The following is a 22,802-nucleotide window of genomic DNA, read 5'->3' as shown; positions in this document are numbered from 1 at the left end:
AAGGCAGGTGCAGGGAGCACATGCTAATGGGAATTTACAGGGGACAGTGGATCAGAATTTTCCATCTACAAATCCCGAGTGGGACCCTAATCAACTGGGACCCAGGAGAATGTTGACTAGATATCAGAGGTGGATTTATTTGGAGTAAGACATGCAATGCTAAAAGCAATAAATTGGTCAAAAATTTATGAAGTGAGACAAGAATTAAATGAGTCCCCTTCAGCCTTTATGGAAAGACTGAAGGTGACTGCCAGAAAAATATACTAATTTGGACCCAGAAAAACCAGAAGCAGCAATACAATTAGCCTCTATATTCATGGGACAATCGGTCCCAGATATTAGAAAGAAACTTCAGAAATTGGAAGGACCCGAACCTAGAGTTTTGGGTAAAATGCTTGAAGTAGCTTGGCATGAAGGAGACCGGGGGAATCAACCCTAGCTGAACACCTGGTTACACTGAATATAGGGAATGAAGAAATAGAATTTTTAGTAGATACGGGGGCCACTTATTTGGTATTGAATACATGTAAAGGGAAATTTAGTCATAAATCAGCAGATGTTTTTGGTGCGACAGGGCAAAGGAAAATTGGTCTTTCTTAGAGCCATTAAAGTTCATATTGGGGAAACAATGGGTAACTCACCAGTTTCTGTATATGCCTGAATGCCCACTACCTCTGTTATGACGAGATCTATTAAGTAAACTAGACGCACAAATAACTTTTAAAGTGGGAGAGATTAAATTACTGATACCAGAATCAAAAGCCATAGAGGCGAGAGTGTTTTTGTTACAGGATCCCTCCAGGAAGGAACAGATTCCCAAAGAAGTGGAAAATGCAGTAATTCCTTTGGTTTGGACGAGTGGAGTTCCGGGGTGATCTAAATTGGCAGAGCCAGTAAAAGTAACATTAAAACCTGGAGCCAAGCCGGTAAGACAAAAACAATATCCTATTAAGTGGGAGGTTTGAAAAGAGTTAGAGGGAATAATTACAAAATTTTTAGAATATGAGCTTTTGGTAGAATGTGAATCAGAATATAATACTCCTATATTGCCAGTAAGGATATCTGGAGGCAAGGAATATCAACTAGCTCAGGATTTAAGGGCTATAAATCAGACAGTCCAAGATATACATCCAGTAGTGGCTAATCCGTACACTTTACTGACCTCTTTAAAAGAGGAGCATAAATGCTTTACTGTACTAGATTTGAAGGATGCCTTCTTTTGCATACCTCTGGACATAAAAAGTCAAAGCATATTTGCTTTTGAATGGGAAAGCCCCACCACAGGACGAAAGACGCAGCTAACATGGACTGTACTTCCACAAGGATTCAAAAATAGTCCTACGATATTTGGGAATCAGCTGGCAAAAGAATTAGAGATGTGGAAAAAACAGAACCAAGGGAGAGGCATATTGTTACAGTATGTGGATGACATTCTGATAGCGGCAGAAAGTAAAGAAAAATGTTTTGAAATTACTATCAGCTTATTAAATTTTCTGGGCCAAGGAGGATACAGAGTTTCCAGAAACAAAGCCCAAGTCGGAAAAGAAGCAGTTACTTATTTGGGATTTGAGATATCCCAAGGACAAAGACAATTAGGAAATGAAAGGAAAGAAGCTATTTGTCAAAGTCTCGAACCTAGTAGCCCGAAGAAACTGAGAGCTTTTCTGGGGATGATTGGATGGTGTTGACTCTGGATTCTGAACTATGGACTGTATGTGAAGCCACTATATGAAGCTTTAAGAGAATCTAAAGATCGGTATCTGACTTGGACACCTGAGTGTCAGAAATCATTCAAAGAACTTAAAAAGGCACTTAATGAGGACCCCTGCACTGGGTTTACCTGATCTGACCAAACATTTTGAGTTGTTTGTACATGAAAGGCAACATTTGGCTCTTGGAATGCTGGCACAACGGTTGGGATCCTGGAGGCGGCCGGTGGGATACTTTTCCAAACAACTTGATAATGTGAGTAAAGGATGGCCGGGATGTTTGCGTGCTGTGGCAGCAAGAATATTGCTGATCCAAGAAGCTCGAAAACTGACCATGGGTCAAAAAATGGTGGTATATGTACCACACATGGTAATAACTGTCTTAGAGCAAAAGGGGGGGTCATTGGTTATCCCCCAGTAGAATGCTGAAATATCAGGTTGTCTTATTGGAACAAGATGATGTAGAATTAAAACCACAGAAATTGTTAATCCAGCAATGTTCTTGTCAGCAGAAAATCCAACAGGAAATTTAGAACATGATTGCCTGCTAACTATTGAACAAGTCTATTCCAGCAGACCGGATCTGAGAGATGAACCTCTGGAAAATCCTGATCTGGAATTGTTTACAGATGGAAGCAGCTTTGTGCAAGAAGGGAATCAAATGGCCGGATATGCTGTCATTACCTCCACCAAGGTAATGGAGTCAAGGATGCTGCCTGCAAACACCTCAGCACAGAAAGCAGAATTGGTGGCATTGAAGCAGGCTCTGTGAATGGCAGAAGGACAAAGGGTAAATACCTGGACTGATTCCAAATATGCATTTGGTGTGATCCATGCTCATGGAGCTATTTGGAAGGAAAGAGGACTGCTATCAGCCCAAGGATCATCGATAAAACATAAAGAAGAAATTCTCCAACTTCTGGAAGATGTGCAGAAACCAAAAGAAGTGGTGGTAATGCATTGCAAAGCTCATCAATTTGGTCAGACGGTTGTAAACATAGGTAATCGATTGGCAGCTAAAGCTGCAAAGGAGGCTGCAGAACAAGGTATCCTTGCACTAGTACCAGTAAAACAGATAAAAATTCCAAACTTGAAACCAAGATATAATAAATTGGATGAGCAATTAGCAGAACTATAGGAAGCATCACAAAATACAGAAGGATGGTGGGTAACGCCAGAAAAACAGGTAATAACCCCGCAAGTTATGACAGAACTTGCAAAAGAAAAGCATGAGCAAACACACTGGGTTGTAGATGCTATGGTTTCAAGTTTAATAACATCTGTAGTGTGTGTAGGCATGACAAGAATAGCTAAATCGATAGTAGCTAAGTGTCCAATCTGTCCTAGAAATAATCCCCTGAACCAAAAGAAGCCACCTTTAGGAGTAACAAAACAAGGAAATTCTCCCGGAGATTATTTGCAAATTGATTTTTCTGAGTTACCCAGACAAAAGGGATATAGATATTTGTTACTGCTGATTGATAAATATCCTGGATGGGCAGAAGCTTTCCCTTGCCTCACCAACAAAGCTAGAGAAGTAGTTAAAATATTGCTGAAGGAAATAATACCAAGGTTTGGGGTGCCAATGGGAATGTCCTCTGATAGAGGACCACATTTTGTCGCAGATGTAGTCCAACAAATTAGTAAAATTTTGGGTATAAAATGGGACCTACATACCCCCTGGAGACCACAATCAAGTGGGACAATTGAGAGGATGAACCAAACACTAAATTTATATAATGGAATATTATTGATTTAAGATGGAATTTTTGAAAATATGATTATTTCAAAACTTCCAAAGGGGGAAAATGTAACTAGAGTGATGGAGTTAACCAACCAGGGATGTTGCTATACTCCTTGTACAGCCCTATCCAACTGGACATTAAGTCTGGGGACACGGAGTATACAAATCAGTTTACTTGTTGATCTGCATTTTAGTCTCTAGGTAATCATTAATGTGAATGAAACAATAGACAATGTGCTTCTGTCAGAAGAGGATGACAAAATGTGGTTTTGTGCAGTGGACTGAGAAAACTGGCCAGGACTGCTAAGATTAAGAGGCAAGTAGGTAAAAGGTAATTCCGGCAGGGGGAGATCGCAGCCACCGACTCATGGACCACCTACCCAAGTAATACCACCTACTCGGAAGAGAACAATGGGAAAGGACAACTGAGTCTGCACAATAATTTACACGTGAAGTGAGCAAGTTTGTTCCATTCACCAAAGAGAATAATATTGAATATGTATATTTTTGGTCTATATAAATCACTAGGGAAAGGTGTGTAAGGTGCATCCGGCGCCGTGAATAAAGAATGCCTGCCTTTTAACACTACAATGGTGTTATGAGGTTTATTCCCAATTTCAGTGACACAAAGAGAGAGAGTGAGAAAGAGAACAGGGAGAGGGGAAGAAGGGAGGGAGAAATAGTAAGAGACAAGGAGAGAGAGAAAGGGTAGAGAAAACGAGGAAAGAGGGGGACAAGAGAAGGAGAAAGGAGACAGAGAAAGGGAGGCAGAGGGGAGAGGGAGAGGGAGAAAGAGGGGAGGGGAAGAAAGAGAGAAAGGGAGAGAGCGCAAGAAAACAGAGAGAGGAAGGAGATTGATAGAGACAGAATGGAAGAAAGAGGGAGGGAGGAAGAGAAAAAGTGAGAGAGAGAAGATAGAAGGAAGGAGGGAGAGAATGGGAGAAAAAGGGAGATGGATAAAATGGGAGAGAGAGAAAGGAGATGAAGAGTCACAGACTGAAAAGGAGAGCGGAGAGAGAAAGAGGGAGAGAGCGAAGTGGTGGAACACTACTATTCCTGCCTGTTCACGAAGTCCACCAAGTTGAAGGTGAGCCAGGTATGGAAACACCAAATGGCCCATAGGGCTGCTCCTTCTGAACTGCCAAAGGAGTAGATGAAGAAGGGGGCCAAGAAGCAGGGGCAATTCCTGCGATTCCAGAGGAAGTGTTTTATGTATGTACTAAATATAGGCACTAAATATAGGCTACTTTATACTTTTTCCATACATCTGTGCATAGGTATATATTATTTCTTTTGTTTGTATGTTTGCTAAGCCCTCAAGCAGTGGGACATCCGTCTGCACACATTTCTTTAGAGAACTGGGTGAATCAGTCAACCTGACATACTCCTCCTTGCCATTCTTCCTTTATTTAGCAGTTCCCAGTACACTGTCTCTGTCTTTTCGCCCCTGTCTCTCCCCCGCTTTCTTTGCATCTCTCCCTGTTCACTGCTCTCCCTCTCCCTCTGTTAGTGTCCCCCTCTTAATCTCTTAGTTTCTTTCTTTCCCAGTGTCTCTTAGCCCCCTCTGAGTGCAGGCTACCACTGAAAGGGACGGCAATGCATTCCACCCCTCCTTTGTGTGGGCATCAGCATTCACAAGACTTCTCAGCCAGCCAGATCATGGAGCTGATCTTGCTAAAAACTATATATTTATAACATGCTTAAGTGAATAAAATTATTTTCAAGCTTTTAAAGTATTTAATCTAGTGACATCTATAGTTTAAGATACTAGAGATTTTTTTTCTATTAATTTTCATTTTACTCTGCAAATGTGGCATCCTTTCTCATGGTCCTAATGCAGAGGTTCTAACTGAAATACTAATTTTGAAAATAAGTATTCATGTCTCTGTTGTACCAAGGTTGTTATCCTTGACAGAGATACCATTCTTTTGCTCCTGTGCATAGACCAAACTGATAAGGGGCATTCCTGCCCTCTTCAAGCTCTTCTACATGGGCAGAGATAAATAGCACAACTGGCAGCTTAGCTAATGCACTGTGTAGATGGGTGTTGTAGCATGCATGCATAGAAAATGAAAGGTAAGGTCTTCAAGTTACATGTCAATATGTATTCATGTAGGAAGAAAGCATTGGTTTCCACCACTTCCCTGATTAGGTATATTTAAAATTTGTCTGGTTTCTCTTCAATCCCCTTTTACCTGCACAGGCCTGCCTTCAGCGTCCCCATAGTGATCTGACAGCAAAAGTTCTGAACTATGTTAATGGCTTCAGTCTGTCTCTTAATCTACATCTGAAATCTGCTATTGCTTAAAAATTGCCTAATATACTTTAAATTTTCTGTGAATTAAAACCAGATCAAACTGCTGAAGAAGAGCAAAAATGAAACATATAATGGCAGATGCCTTCAGAACTGCATTTGAGCAGCAGCTAATGCAAAGAAAGGAGCAAGCCTTATAAACTGAAGACGTCTGAAAGAGGATGGTAACTGGGCATGTTGTGCAACTTATGGTTGAATAGAAAAGAAGGGAGCTGACAAGTGGCACAGGCAGACCTGCTTATTGTATCAAAGGTATGGTTATGGCTTAATTCCTGGCAGAGTTTTCTGAAAAGTCAAGGAAAAGAGGACAGTTATGTCAAAACTGTGAATATGTTAAATAGTGTATCAGGTAAGTTTGTAGACGACACCAAGTTGGGTGGGTGTGTCAATCTGCTCGAGGGTAGGAAGGCTCTACAGAGGGACCTGGACAGGCTGGATTGATGGGCTGAGGACAATTGTATGAGGTTTAACAAGGCCAAGTGCCAGGTCCTGCACTTTGGTCACAACAACCCCGTGCAATGCCACAGGCTCCAGGAAGAGTGGCTAGAAAGCTGCCTGGTGGAGAAGGACCTGGGGGTGTTGGTTGACAGCCAGGTGAATATGAGCCAGCAGTGTGCCCAGGTGGCCAAGAAGGCCAACAGCATCCGGGCTTGTATCAGAAATAGTGTGGCCAGCAGTAGGGAAGTGATCTCATGCCCCTGTACTTGGCACTGGTGAGGCGGTGGCCGCCGCCGCCGCTGCCACCACCACCACCGCTGCCCCCCCCCCAACAGCCAAGTGGTTCATTTGCCCTGGAAGTCACTGCCCTTTTATGGCTATGTGATCTGTTGTGATTGGCAGGCAGGACCAGCCACTCCCTCCAGTTACAACTGGAAGTACATGTGACCAAGAAGTCCCTCCTCCCTACATACACAGGGGGCCACCATTTTGTTTCAGCTGCCATTTTATGGTGGGAGCTGTCATTTTGTTAACTGTCATAATCCATGCATTTTCAAACTGCTCTATGATTGTCTGATATCCATTTCGTGACACCATCATACCCATGTGTTTTTTGTTAAACCCTGTTGTGGTTTAGCCCCAGTCAGCTACTAAGCACCACACAGCCACTTGCTCACTCTCCCCACCCCAGTGGGATGGGGGAGAGAATTGGAAGAGCAAAAGCAAGAAAACTCACAGGTTGAGATAAGAACAGTTTAATAATTAAAATAAAACAATAACAACAACAGCAACAATAATGCAGTGGAAAGGAAACCAATGAGAGTGGCGCAAAACCCAGGGGCGGGGGGGAAATGAACGAACAAAACAGACTGCACGTGACAGACGCTCACTGCCTGCCAACCCAATGCTGCCAGTCCCCAAGCCACAACCACCCCCCCATGCACCAACAGCCCCGGTTAATATACTGGTCATGGTGTCACATGGTATGGAATGAATATCCCATTGGCCAGTTTGGGTCAGGTATCTTGGCTGTGGCCCTGCCCCTCCCGGCTTCTTGCCCACGTGGCAGAGCATGGGAAGCTGGAAAGGTCCCTGACTACTGCAGACACTACAGTGAAGAGAATTAGCTCTTTCTCAGCCAAAAACAGCATAACGATAAGATAACGAAAAGGAAAATAGCGAGAAAAAGAAGTGAAACCCAAGAGAATAAAACCGAAGTGATGCAACCGCTCACTACTCACCAATCAATGCTGCTATTCCCCGAGCCGTGATCGCTGCTTCCCCCAGCCAACTCCCCCCAGTCAATAAACTGGGCAGGACATTACATGTTATGGAATATCTCTTTGGCCAGTTTGGATACACTATCTTGGCTGTGCCCCCTCCCCTCCCAGCTTCTTGTGCACCCGGCAGAGCATGGGAAGCTGGAAAAGTCCTTGACTAGTATAAGCACTAGTTAGCAACAACGAAAACATCAGTGTGTTATCAACATTATTTCCATACTAAATCTAAAACACAGCACTATGCCAGCTACAGTGAAGAAAATTAACTCTATCCCAGCTAAAACCATGACAGATGTCATGCCCCATGACTGGGGCAGCTCTGCCCCAGTAATATTTCCTGCCCAGCCACTGGAGTTCAGCCCAGTGCCCTGGGGACCTAGAATCTCTGCCCAAGCTGAGAGATGTGGCTGCTACTTTTCTATTTGCAGGTTCAATCAGTAGTGAAGCTGAGCATGTGTTCCAGACAGACACACGTGCATGCACGCGCACACACACAAAGAACACTGATGTGGCCAGTCACACAGACTGACACAGACAAGGTGCTGCCTTCAACAGCATTTACATCTAGGACTCAACCATAAGCATAGACAGCCAAGTTCCCTTCCTCTTCTTTGGCTGGTAGAGATAAAAGTTCACTAGTGAAAGCGCACACACAACACTCTAGTTCACAAGCACACACACATTCACAGAGCTCTCGAGTACTGGCACAGCCTCTCTGTCTGCCTGGTACCCCTGGCCAGATCTTGATCCCTCTTACCTACTTCATGGGTCCCCTACTCCCTGGCTAGTCCAAATTGATGCCCACTGGCAAACACACACACTCACACACTTATCCCATAGGCATTCCACACTCACAAGTCCTCCTGGGCATACCGGCATGGACCCTTGCCTGCCTGATACCCCAGCCTGCACCCGAGGCCCCTCTACTCTCCAGCTAGTGAATTATTCATGCACAGTCCATGCACACCAGGTTTAGGGGAGATACAGACACTTGCTCCTCTGCCAGCAGCAGGCTGTGACCTGCAGTCCTGCTCCAGCCACCAGCGCTGAGCCCCTCACTCATGCCGGTCCCACCCCAGTAGCTGGTTTTGGGAACACACGCTGTTCCCACCCTAGTGTCTGGAAATTAAAGACCCCCACTTGCTCCAGTAGCTGACATCACAGGCCTACACCCCAGGTCTGACTCCAGTAGCTGGCACCAATTTTCACTCGCACACACACACAGGTCTCACCAGTAGCTGACATGTAGTCCTCATAACAAACATGCACACAGTATAGAGAGTGAGATTACACAGATATTTAAGAAAAGCTCTCATAAGAAGATATAAGAAGATAGCACAGATTGCAGTGATAAGGTGCAGGGTTTAGCCAGACAAGCATTCTGATGGGCTCTAGATGAATGCAGTTTTGCACAGGGCCGACCCCTTTTGTACTCTTTTATGTTTACTCCCCCTCCTTGTTCCTTCCTGCTCCCCCTTCCCCTGCACATTGCCTCATCAACTAGAATAATCCCACTGACATGCCCCCCCAACATCCTGGACCCTCAGGTTTGCATGCTTATCAGTTGCAAAGTCCCATCTTGCCCGCAGTTTCTTGATAGCCCATCAATTAGTGTGACTAACCAGGTTTGTTTCTGGTTATTATCTTTGTTAACATTAATTGGTCAGGTTTTAAGTCTCTGCGTGTTTGTCGTCTGTGGCGATTCATGACACAGACTCCTTGTTCATGCACAAGCAAAGCCAAAGGCATTTATTAACAAAAGAGCAGCCTTAATATAGTCTGATTCCTGAGCTAGTATTTTTCCCTTCTCTCTGCCTCTGAATGTGTTCTATCACACTAGCTCCACATATGGTATAAACATAGAAAAGCACGCTCTCCTGCTTTGGTGCTCCAGCTGTGCCCCTGACCTTCTATCCCACATATCAAGGCCTCAGTGCCTTGTTTTTGTGGGCTGTTTATCTATCCCACGGCTTGCATCCAACAAGAGCGATAAGGTCTCCGGTGCTGTCACGGGAGGCCACATTAACTTGTTCCACAATTCCCCCTTCTTTTTCAACTACCAAAATGGTTTTCAGAGATTTATCTATTCAATATTGTAAGCATTGTAATAAGCATGGGATACAGATAACAATACACAAAAACATTCCAATGCAAAAGATTACATACTTCACAAGGGTTTTTACCCATCCACCTAGGCCCAGCCCACTAAAGAGCTGATCAAGCTGTGCTGATTTTGGCTGAGAAGGGGTTAATTCTCTTCACTGTGGGGGTTGGCTACCTTTCCAGCTTCCCGCGCTCTGCCTCGTCAGCGGGAGGCTGGGAGGGGCAGGGCCACGGCCGGGGTGGCTGACCCCGACTGGTCAATGGCATGTTCATTCCATACCATGGGACACCATGACCAGTATATTAAGGGGGGGCAGTTTGCAACTCATTGAGGCACAGCGTCGGGTTGGTGGGCGGTGAGCGGCTGTGTCGCGTGTGTTTTGTTTTGGCGGTTCATTCCCCTCCCCACTCCCTTCCCCCCGCCACCCCCCCCCCCCCCGGGGTTTTGCGCCTCTCATTTTCATTGTGTTTTTGTTGGTGGTTTTTTTAACTTTAATTATTAAATTGTTCTTATCTCAACCCACGAGCGTTACCCTTCTGATTCTCTCCCCCATCTACCAGTGGGGGAGTGAGCGAGCGACTGTGTGGGGTTGAGCTGCCGGCTAAACTACGACAGTCTTTTTGGCGCCCAACGTGGGGCTCAAGGGTTGGAGATAATAACAGCTGCTGGTCACAGCACCATGTTGTCCTTTTTGCAGTTTGTATTAAAGATTGGTGTTGGTTTGTTTAGTCTGCTGTGTTCTGCTGTGATTAGTAATGTTTTGCCTAAGGGATTTGTTATAGAAACACAGGTTTTCAGCTTTATCTGGTATTTGGGGTTTTTGCTGGAACTGTTACTGTACTTCGGATACCACCTTGTTGAGGCAATTAGCAATTATACCTCCTCCTCTGAGAGATTTTATATGGAGGAAATACAGAATAGTACCTTTGCAACTTTGTTCTATGATGTCTGTGCCTTTGTTACAACAACCTTTTTGTATCTTGAACATCCTTGGGTGGTTAAGGTGCACTTATTGTTAGTTTTTGGGCGTGTTGTTTTGGTTTTGACTAAGCAACTCAAGAATATCACCCAGAAATCTGCCCCGAGGCTTGATAGTTACGAGTGGCAGGGCATGTGGGATAGCATGGGCAAATACCTAGGGCAGTGGGCACCCCCAGTGTTTTGGAGTTTCACCCCCGAACAAGTGCAGAATCCTGAAAAACTAGTAGAATATTTGGAGAAAGTATGTTGTTATGCTGGGAACTCCAGAGAGACACAGATAACTGCAATATGCTGGGGTCTGGCCCATGCGTACCAAGTCCTGCTCAACAGTATTCAGTGCTCCCAAGGGGAGGTGAAGGTCTCTGGATTGAAAGGCAAAGTGACAGCACTGTGGCCACTCAAACCCCCACAACAAGTACTGGAGCTGACTCAGAGAATTAACCTGTGCCAGTATCAGTTGCCCCCATACACAAGACGAAATATTGGAAGCGGACATCAACTCGTTTAGAATGGGATGATGAAAAAGCAGGGCCGTCACAAGGAGAGGAGGAAGAAGTCATAAATGAAACGGAGACCACCCGGTCCCTGTCCTTGAGTGAGTTGCGAGATATGCGAAAAGATTTCAGCCATCATTCAGGTGAGCACATTGCCACCTGGCTGTACCGATGCTGAGATAATGGGGCCAGTAGCCGCCTGGAATTAAAGGGAAAAGAAGCCAAACAACTGGGACCCCTTTCTGGGGAAGGGGGCGTTGACAAAGCATTTGGAAAAAAACCCAAGCCCTCAGCCTCTGGAGGCGACTCCTGTCAGGTGTGAGAGAAAGGTATCCCTTTAAAGAAGATGTTACATATTGCCTAGGAAAATGGACAACCATGGAGAAAGGCATCCAGTATCTAAGGGAATTAGCTGTGTTTGAGGTGATTTATGGTGACCTGGACGATCAACGGTCATCCAAAGATCCAGATGAAGCCAAGTGCACACGACCCATGTGGTGGAAGTTTGTACAGAGCGCACCATCTTCACATGCAAATTCATTGGCAGTAATGTCCTGGAAAGGGGACGAGGCACCAACAGTGGCAGAGGTGATTGATAGACTCCGGGATTACAAAACAGATATCTCTTCCTAGCTAGTCTCTGCTGTGAAGAAACTATCCCGAGAGGTCCAGCAACTCAAAGAAGATATGTCTTGCTCCCCACCTCTACAGAGTAGTGTCTCAGCTGTTAGGAATAAGCGTCCTTTGGCTCAAAGAAGGGGATACACACCACGGGCTACCCTATAGTTATACCTGCGTGACCACGGAGAGGACATGAGGAGGTGGGATGGCAAGCCTACCTTAACCCTAGAGGCACAGGGAAGTGAGCTACAATGAAGAACAATCACTCAGGGAAGTTCTTCTGGGAAAACTGCTGCTCCAGTTTCCAGTGAGCAGGTCCCCAGACAGAGGAGTAGAAGCGCTGATTTTATTTCTGAGCATAATAGAGAGGCTCTTTATTCACATTTACAGGAAGTGAGTAGTGACTGCCATGATGAGGACTAGAGGGGCCCTGCCTCCAGCCAGGTGGAGGAAAGGGATAACCGAGCTTACTGGACTGTGTGGATCCGATGGCTTAGCATGTCCGACCCACAGGAGTGTAAAGCTTTATTGGACACTAGTGTAGCTGCCTTGGGGACGGAGGAAACTGAACAGCTGTCTACCTTGCCCGGCCTCTCGAAGGACCCTTCTGTTGTGGGGTTGCTGAAGGTCAAAGAACAGCAGGTGCCAATCGCCACCACAACAGTGCATCGGCAGCAATATCGCACAAACCAAGACTCTCTGATCCCCATCCATGAGCTCATTCACCATCTGAGGAGCCAAGGAGTCATCAGTAAGACCCACTCACCCTTTAACAGTCCCATATGGCCAGTGCGGAAGTCTAATGGAGAGTGGAGGCTAACAGTAGACTATCGTGGCCTGAATGAACTCACGCCGCCATTGACTGCTGCTGTGCCAGACGTGCTAGAACTTCAATACGAACTGGAGGCAAAGGCAGCCAAGTGGTATGCCACAATTGATATTGCTAATGCATTCTTCTCCATCCCTCTGGCAGCAGAGTTCAGGCCACAGTTTGCTTTCACTTGGAGGGGGGTCCAGTACACCTGGAATCGACTGCCCCAGGGGTGGAAACACAGTCCTACTATTTGTCATGGACTGATTCAGACTGTACTGGAACAGGGAGAAGCTCCCGAACACCTTCAATACGTTGATGACATCATTGTGTGGAGCAACACAGCAGAAGATGTTTTTGAGAAAGGGAAGAAAATAGTCCAAATCCTTCTGAAAGCTGGTTTTGCCATAAAACAAAGTAAGGTCAAGAGACCCGCACAAGAGATCCAGTTGTTAGGAATCAAATGGCAAGATGGACATCATCAGATTCCAATGGATGTGATCAACAAAATAGCAGCCATGTCTCCACCAACTAGCAAAAAGGAAACGCAAGCTTTCTTGGGTGTTGTGCGTTTTTGGCGAATGCATATTCCAAATTACAGTCTGATTGTAAACTCTCTCTCAAGTGACCCGGAAAAAAAGTTATTTCAAATGGGGCCCTGAGCAACGACAAGCCTTTGAACAGATTAAACGGAAAATAGTTCATGCAGTAGGCCTTGGGCCAGTCCAGGCAGGACAAGCTCTTTCTCAAACTGGCAACCTGTCACTAGTGGAGTCCCCCAGGGATCGATATTGGGCCCAATGTTATTCAACATCTTTATAAGTGATCTGGATAATGGCATCAAGTGTAGCCTGATGAAGTTTGCAGATGACACCAAGTTGAGTGGGGAAGTAGACACTCCAGAAGGAAGAGCTGCTCTGCAGGGAGATCTGGATAGGCTGGAAGAGTGGGCCAACAAGAACCTTATGAAGTTCAACGAGGAAAAGTGTGAGGTCATGCACCTGGGAAAACATAATCCGGAAGTGCAGTACAGACTGGGATCCACCTGACTGGAGAGCAGCTCTGTGGAAAGGGACCTGGGGGTCCTGGTGGACAGAAAGCTCAACATGAGCGAACAGTGTGCTGCTGTGGCCAAGAAGGCCAACAGGATGCTGGGTTGCATCAAAAAGGGCATCACCAGCAGAGAGAAAAAAGTCATTATCCCACTTTACTCAGCACTTGTCAGGCCACACCTGGAGTACTGTGTACAGTTCTGGTCCCCGCTCTACAAAAAGGATGTGGACAGGCTGGAAGTGGTCCAGAGAAGGGCCACCAAGATGATCAGAGGACTGGGAATCTTGCTATATGAGAATAGGCTTGGAGAGCTGGGTTTGTTCAGCCTTGAGAAAAGGAGGCTTAGAGGGGATCTCATCACCATGTACCAGCACTTAAGAGGTAGTTACAAAGAAGATGGAGACTCCCTTTTTACAAGGAGTCACATGGAGAGGACAAGGGGGAATGGACACAAATTGCTCTTGGGGACATTCCGATTGGACACCAGAGGGAAAATTTTCACACTGAGGACAGTCAACCATTGGAATAATCTCCCCAGGGAAGTGGTTGACTCAGCCACATTGGACACCTTCAAGAGTCATCTGGACAGGGTGCTCGGCCATCTTGTTTAGACTCTGCTCTTCCTAGAAAGGTTGGACTAGATGATCCCTGAGGTCGCTTCCAACCTGTGTTTCTGTGATTCTCTGAAGATGTAAAAAATGTGCTCTAGACTGCAGCCAGGGAGAATGGCCCTACCTGGAGCCTCTGGCAGAAAGCACACGGGGAGACCCGAGGTCGACCCCTAGGGTTTTGGAGTCGGGGATACAAAGGGTCCAAAGCCCGCTGTACTCCAACTGAAAAAGAGATATTGGCAGCATACGAAGGGGTTTGAGCTGCTTCAGAAGTGGTTGGTACTGAAGCACAGTTGCTCCTGGCACCCCGACTGCCGAGGGTGGGCTGGAAGTTCAGAGGAAACAGCCCCTCTACACACCATTCAACTGATGCTACATGGAGTAAATGGGTTGCACTGATCACCCAGTGGGCTCGAGTAGGAAACCCCAGCCGCCCAGGAATCTTGGAAATGATTATGGACTGGCCAGAAGGCAAAGATTTTGGAATATCACCAGAGGAGGAGGTGACACGTGCTGAAGAAGGTCCACTATATAACAAACTGTCAGAAGATGAAAAGCAGTATGCCCTGTTCACTGTCACAGAAAGTGCTTAAGGAGAAGGTGAATCGAGCCAGTTTGCAGAGGTAAAGGCTATCCAAATGGCCTTAGACATTGCTGAATGGGAAACGTGACCAGCGCTCTATCTTTATACTGACTCCTGGATGGTGGCAAATGCCCTGTGGGCTGGCTACAGCAGTGGAAGCAAAGCAACTGGCAGCGCAGAGGCAAACCCATCTGGGCTGCCACATTGTGGCAAGATATTGCTGCCCGGATAGAGAACCTGGTTGTAAAGGTACATCATGTGGATGCTCACGTCCCCAAGAGTCGGGCCACTGAAGAACATCAAAACAACCAGCTGCCAATACTGAAGTGGCTGAGGTGGATCTGGACTGGCAACATAAGGGTGAACTGTTTCTAGCTCGATGGACCCATGACACCTCAGGCCATCAAGGGAGAGATGCAACATACAGGTGGGCCAGTGATCGAGGGGTGGACTTGACCATGGATGTTATTGCACAGGCTATCCATGAATGTGACACATGTGCTGCAATCAAGCAAGCAAAGCGGGTAAAGCCTCTGTGGTATGGGGGACGATGGCTGAAATATAAATATGGGGAGGCCTGGCAAATTGACTCTATCACACTTCCACAAACCTGCCAATGCAAGCACCATGTGCTTACAATGGTAGAAACCATGACTGGCTGGCTGGAAACATATCCTGTCCCCCATGCCACTGCCCGGATCACTATCCTGGGTCTCGAAAAACAAGTCCTGTGGTGACATGGCACCCCGGAGAGAATACAGTCGGACAATGGGACTTATTTCTGAAATAACCTCATAGACACCTGGGCCAAAGAGCATGGCATTGGATGGGTGTATCACTGCTTTTGCTCAAGGACCTGGGTGCACTTGGTGGGTGATGCGGGAGGATGGAGAAATCCGATGTGTGCCTAAAGGGGATTTGATTTTGGGTGAAAACAGCCAATGAACTGAATGGCACAATGCGAACTGCTATATAACATTGTGTGCCATCTCTGTGTTGTATCAATGATATCATAGTACGAGCCTCCCAACCCATGGAAGATAAACTGTGAAACAAGCAAAGTGCAGCAGTGATGGAACGGTGACTGACTCAGTATGCAGCAACCCAACTCCACACACACCATCTCTCCCACCCTGAAAGACTGATACAACAGATGGAGCCCAGAGTCATGGACTGGGTGAGCTCAATGGACATTTTAATGGACATTTTATAGGGAAGGTCCATAGACTAAGGGAATGATGTCTGTGTACTATGTTCAAGGATGGGAAGGGGAGGGGTGGTGGTTGGTAAGGTTGTATTGGATGGTATGGGACCTGTGCATGGCGTAAATGGCATGGAATAAGGGGTGGAGAATGTGCTGGTTTTGGCTGAGAAGGGGTTAATTCCCTTCACTGTAGTGCCTGTGGTGGTCTGGAACCTTTCCAGCTTCCCGCCCTCTGCCACATGGGCAGGAGGTTGGGAGGGGCGGGGCCATGGTGGGGGCGGCTGACCCCGACTGGCCAATGGGATGTTCATTCCATACCATGTGACACCATGACCAGTACATTGAGGGGGGGCAGTTGCGGCTTGGGGAGGGGCTGTGTTGGGTCAGTGGGTGGGGAGCGGCTGCATCACGTGTGATTTGTTTCAGTGCTTCATTTCCCCTCCCCCAGGGTTTCGTGCCTCTCATTGTTTTCCTTTCCATTGCATGTTTGTTGGGTTTTTTATTTTAATTATTAAACTGTTCTTATCTCAACCCACAAGTGTTACCCTTCTGATTCTCTCCCCCATCTAATGGTGGGGGAGTGAGCGAGCGGCTGTGTGGGGCTGAGTTGCCAGCTAAACCACAACACAAGCCAACTCCAATCTTTATCTATTTGCAGTTTCTACATTTTTATTTTTTCTAGCTGCTGAATACTTTTGTGAATAGATTCAGAATGAAAGAGTCTTGGTTTATGGCTTTTGCCAAGGTTACCCAAACATTGTTAGACGATGGCAGCTTGGGTAACCCTGGCCAAGAACATACCCAGTTACATGAACAGATTATAAATACAATCAACGAACAGAGCATCTTCATTTTCCTTCAGTAGGGTTTGGTTCTTCCGATGCGGAATTTTCTGTTGAGGGTTGATACCGATACGGTCAAACACAACGGGCTGGGATCCAGCAAGGTCCTGACCCTGTGGAGACACAAGCATAACCTCTTCCCCATGTTATTAGAGGGAAGGGACCCTCCATTATCTCGGATTCTAAATTTCGTACGAGGACCTGCACCTTTCCTTCAGTGCTCTGCCGATCTGTTTGCAGAGAGAGATAGTGTCGGCTAATGGGGGGACTTGTATCAGAAAAATTCAAAAAGTTGAGGACATACAGTGCTTTTGCTAAACATTCTTGTGGAGTTAAGGTTCCAGCTCCCCCGCTTTGTTGTAGCAACATGCGTTTTAAGGTGTTATGTGCTCGTTCAACAATGGCTTGCCCTGTGGGGGAGTGAGGAATACCTGTGATGTGTTTCACACACACCCTCAATCTTGAAAAAAAGTTAGCAGACAATATGAGATATAAGCTGGGCCATTATCAGTCTTAATTATACGTGGGATACCTAAGGATGCAAAGGCACAGGTAGTGTTTGATTATGTCTCGGGCTCTTTCTCCGGCATGTCAAGAAGCAAAAATTGCTCCCGAGAAGGTATCAACAGAAACATGAATATATTTCAAGTGACCAGATGTTGGAAAATGGGTAACATCTGTTTGCCATAATTCTAAGGCAGTCAATCCCCTAGGATTAATGCCTGTGCGTGATGTTGTGCTAAAGAAGTGTTGGCAGTCTGGACAAGCACTAATAATGTCACGGACTTGTACAGACGTCTAAAGAAAACTTTTTTTTTTTAATGCTTTCACATTTTGGTGAAAAAACAAGTGGGATTCCATCATATTGGGAAGTACTTGAACAGGCATGGTCAGAGCATCTGCTCGCCGGTTGCCTTCAACCAAAGGGCCGGGGAGAGTCATATGTGCTCTAATATGCATAATAAAATAAGGTTCAAAAGATGGGACGGCTGGAATAGATAGTGGAATAATAGAGGATGAGAAACATTCCGCAAAGATGCATTTTCTAAACAAGAGACTAGCCCGGCTACGTAAGCTGAGTCTGTTACAATATTGAGGGGTTCTTGCCAAAGTTGAAAAGCTCAGGCTACTGCAGCGAGTTCCACAATTTGTGGAGAACCATCAGCATGGCTGACATCTGACAACCAAGTTTGAGTACATGGATCTTTCCACACAATAACTGCCCGGCCAGTTCGACCTGATCCAACAGTAAATACGGTGAGGACTGATAGAGGTATATGGCTTCTGTTTAGGGTTTCATATAATATAAAGTTGCGTTGGCTCAACTTGTGGCTTGGGTTATGATTATCTAGGTGACCAGGAAAGTCTACTAAAGCTGTTTGAAAGTCCAGAGAAGTTTGCATCAAATACTGTAACATATGTGACGACACTGGTCAATGATTCTGGCAATATCTTGTCCTGCTAATACTCTGAGTCATAATTAGCAGGGCAAAGCTTTCAGGACGCGTCACAACGGTCTTATGTAACTGATTAGCAAGAAATATCCATTCGATTATCACTAAGGGGTCATTGCGTGTTGCATCCCACTGATAAAGCAGTGCATATGGCTGGGTAGATGGATTCAAGATGACTAGTTGAAAGGGTAGTTCAGGACAGATGCGATCTGCTTGACACAAAGCGATAGCGTCAGAAACCTTTGTAAGTGCCACCATCGCTTCAGGGGTTAAAACGCAAGGTGATAAAAGCTCAGGGTTGCCTTTCAATAGAGAAAATAAAGGGCTTAATTCATGATTCGTAATACCTAACAGAGGTCGAACCCAATTAATAGTACCTAAGAGTTTTTGTAAATCATGAAGTGTCTTGACATTAGTTTGGATTTTTACATGTTGTGGCCTGATTTTTTGTTCTGTTATTCTCCACCCTAAATACTGCCATGGGCTCGCCTGTTGAATCTTCTCTGGTGCAATTTGCAGACCGGCCTGCTTTATTCGGTGGGATGCAAACGCTAAGGTCATTTGCATATATTCTTCAGATTCTGCGGCTATAAGGATATCATCCATATAGTGATAGATAAGTGCTCCAGCAAATTGTTCACGTCCTGGGGATAGGGCTTTCGCTACAAACCATTGACATATCGTAGGGCTATTTTTCGTGCCTTGTGGCAACACTACCCAATGATAGCATTTGTGGGGCTCACTAGTATTAATGGAAGGGACTGAAAACGCAAATTTAGGGGCATCGTTAGGATGCAAAGGAATTGTAAAGAAACAGTCTTTTAAATCAATAATAGTAAGATGCCAATTGCAGGGGATCATGGCAGGCGACGGCATGCCTGGTTGTAGCGCACCCATATCCTCCATTACAGCATTAATTTTCCTTAGGTCATGTAAGAGACGCCATTTACCACTTTTCTTCTAAATTACAAACACAGGTGAATTCCATGGACTAGTGGTAGGTACTGTGTGTCCTGCACGTAATTGGTCATCAACTAATTCATGTAAATGGCACGATTTGACAACAGGCAGGGGCCACTGTTCCACCCATACTGGAGTTTGTGTTGTCCATGTCAATTCTAAGGTGGCTTGCGCCGCAGTGGCCCTCAGGATAGATTTGACCCAATTTGCACCCCCACTGACTCATACAGTCCCGTCCCCATAATGTAATTGGTGTTGCTAATACAAACGGGTGCACCAACGCTACATGTTTGTCAGGCCCTTTGATTAATATCATGTTTTCACTCTGCAAAGGTAAAGCATTCCCGCCAATTCCAGTTAAAGCTTCCCCAAGTTGCACCAGAGGCCAGTCTTTGGGCCACAGTTCTTTAGCGATGACGGTGACATCAGCACCAGTGTCAACAATACTGGCTAATCGGCTAGATTTTTTGTCTTTTGTCGTCAGGGTGCAGTGCAGCATGAGGTGCGTGGCACTCACTGTTTGGGCCCACAAAAAATGCAGGGCCCCTGTTGATCCAAAGCCTTGACAACCTCGTACTGTGTTAGTGGTTTGTGGGGGGTGGGCATTAAAGTAGACTAACTGGGCTATTCGTGAGCCTTGCACAATAGTGCAAGGTGGGGTTGGAGTCCAGGCCATAATTTTGATTTCACCAGAGTAATCTGCATCAATAACGTTGGGTAAAAAAAATAGCCCTTGCAGGGTTGTAGAAAATCATGGGGCACCAGGGTAAAAGATTTCATGATTGACCCCAACATGTTCCTTGAATATGGGGATCCCAGTCCATATTCTATCACTCCTCGTCGCATTTCCTTAATAATGGAAAAATTAAGTCCTTCCCATCTCGGTTGTTGATTGGGATCATAGATAACAGGGGCTATGATCTTCACGGCCAGCTCATGAGCCCCAGCAGCTAATGCCTCTCTACGGATTGCTTGCCATTGTTCATGTGGGTTGGGGGGATACAAATCAGGTTCGTTCTCTGGGTCAATGGGTCCAGGATCAAATGGGTAATCGGGGTCATCATCACTGCTCGAGAACCCTAGGTAAACTTGAGTCTTACATCAGGTGCCTTTCCTTTTTTCTGGGACCTCGGATTTAGCTGGCATTGGGGGGGCAGTGGGTAGGGCAGTGTCACGGGGAGCGGCGGACTCACTCTCCGGCATCTCGGTAACTAGCTTCCTGCTTGCACATAAGCTCTAATATTTGTCTCCAGGGTATTAAGAGCTCTGCAGCAATTTTATCCGACTTTGTTGCTCTATCCTACAATTTAACTCCTGCTTCGTCCCAAGTTTCAGAGTTAAAAACATTAACTGCATCAACCCCCTCACAGTTTATCGATACCCACTTCAAAATTCTCTTTAATGACTGCGGGTCAATATCAGCCTTGTGTTTTCGTACGAGTCCCTCCATTAGGCTCAGTACTGACTTCTCCTCGGACGATATATTACTCCCCATAGTTCCCCACAGCTCACCTCAGTCGATGAGGGATTGCAGCCGGCTCCTGCTTCCTTTCAGCAGCACTTCAGTCCTGTGGGGCTCGCCACCGGTTCACCTTCTTAGGTCGATTCGTTGCTCCTCACACGGGGCACCATTTGTGGCGCTTCACGACACGGACTCCATATTCATGCACAAGCAAAGCTGTCTATTAGCAAGAGATCAGACTTAATATAGTCTGCTTCCTGAGCTAGTATTTTTCCCTCTCTCCGCCTCTGAATGTGTTCTATCACATTAGCTCCATATATGGTATAAACATAGATAAGCGCACTCTCCTGCTTTGGTGTTCCAGCTGTGCCCCTGACCTTCTGTCCCTCTTATCAAGGCCTCAGTTCGGTGTTTTTGTGGGTTGTTTATCTATCCGACAGCTTGCGTCCAACAAGGGCGATGAGATCTCCGGTGCTGTCACGGGAGGCCACATTCACTTGTTCCACAAGTATCCACCCCTTCCCTTATGCTCCCAACTGAAAAAAATGAACATCCTCACACTCCACATATCCTTACCAATTAGTGCGACCAACAGGTTTATTCTCATCATGACTTCCCTTATCATGTATCAGTTTGTATCTTCTTGTTTATGGCTCCTTTGACCAGATACCCTTAAAGGAGCAGACACTTTCCTTCCACATATCCTTACATATTCAGGCAGCTTTGTGAATGGCTGGCAGAACCATGGCAAGTAATCTCCTGAGGCGGTAAACTCATGTGCATAGGTATATCCAGCCAGAGTATACATTTCATAGACTCTTTAAGTTTTTACCCATGAAACTAAGCCTTCCCCAAGTTTTTGGTATCAAAGGCTGCAATGGTTATTGCTTAGATATCCCAAGACCTGCTTCTTCCTTTTACATGATTAATATTATTGTGGTGTTAAGGATGTCCAGCATGTCAAGGGAAGTAATTCTGCCCCTCTTCTTTGCTCTGGAGTCTTCAGTGCAAGACCCCACCTGGAGTACTACATCCAGCTCTAGAGTCCTCACCACAAGAAAGACATGGACCTGTTGGAGCGGGTCCAGAGGAGGGCCACAGAAATGATCAGAGGGATGGAACACCTCTCCTGTGAGAAAAGGCTGAGAGAGTTGGGGTTGTTTAGCACAGATTTTTTTTGTTTTCAAACATTCTATCACTTCATCAGGAACCTGCAGTTGTTCGGGAGTGAAGTTCCAGACAATTGGAGGTGAGACGTTCTCTAGATACCTGCCCATATTCTCCCACATGCCTTGCAACCCATGAAGATATTGTTGTGGGGCCTGGGTCATATTCCTAAACTGCTTGTTAACCTTAGAAAAAAATGAAGCAATATTCCTAAGAAATACCAGTAGAAGCATTTTAACTACCCAAGTGTGTTGGCTTTGGTTGGGTTAGAGTTATTTTTCTTCATATTAGATAGTGTGAGGCTATGTTTTGGATTTGTGATGAACACAGTGTTGATAATGCAGGGATGTTTTAGTTATTGCTGAACAGTGCTCACACAAGTCAAGGCCTTTCCTGCTCCTCACACCACCCCACCAGTGAGAAGGCTGGAGGTGCACAAGAAGTTGGAAGGGGGCACAGCTGGGACAGCTGACCCTAACTGACCAAAGGGCTATTCGATACCATATGACGTCATGCTCAGTATATAAAGCTGGGGGAAGAAGAAGGGGGGAGGCGTTCGGGGTGATATAATTTGTCTTCCCAAGGAACCATTAGGCGTGATGGAGCCCTGCTTTCCTGGAGATGGCCAAACACCTGCCTGCCAATGGGAAGGAGTGAATGAATTCCTTGTTTTGCTTCACATGGATGCGCAGCCTTTGCTTTACCTATTAAACTGTCCTTATAATTTCATTAATCTATTTAATGTTGGCTGTTAAGGCCAACAAGGCAGATATCCTGCTGGGGGTCTGTTATAGAACACCCAGCAGGATGAAGAGGTAGATGAAGCATTCTACAAGCAGCTGGCAGAAGTCTTACAATCGGTTCCCCTTGTTCTAGTGGGGGACTTAAATTTACCAGATGTCTGCTGGAAATACAACACAGCAGAGAAGAAACAGTCTAGGAAGTTCCTGGAGTGTGTGGAAGATAACTT

The 22,802-nt window shown here is 45.8% G+C and overlaps 1 long non-coding RNA gene across 1 annotated transcript; it reads right to left on the bottom strand.

Moving 5' to 3' along the window:
* Positions 1 to 16,772: 16,772 nt before the first annotated feature.
* LOC135316328 (uncharacterized) lies at positions 16,773 to 21,036 on the bottom strand. The gene is made up of 2 exons (XR_010375717.1): positions 20,716 to 21,036; positions 16,773 to 16,902 (listed from the first exon to the last, which is right to left on the bottom strand). It is a non-coding gene; the product is annotated as an uncharacterized LOC135316328 (long non-coding RNA).
* Between the last annotated feature and the right edge of the window lie 1,766 nt (positions 21,037 to 22,802).

This window comes from Phalacrocorax carbo, chromosome 19, assembly GCF_963921805.1.
Source record: "Phalacrocorax carbo chromosome 19, bPhaCar2.1, whole genome shotgun sequence".
Classification (NCBI taxonomy): domain Eukaryota; kingdom Metazoa; phylum Chordata; class Aves; order Suliformes; family Phalacrocoracidae; genus Phalacrocorax; species Phalacrocorax carbo.
The sequence above is the reverse complement of the archived record's forward strand: the minus strand, read 5'-3'. Positions and strand labels throughout refer to the sequence as shown.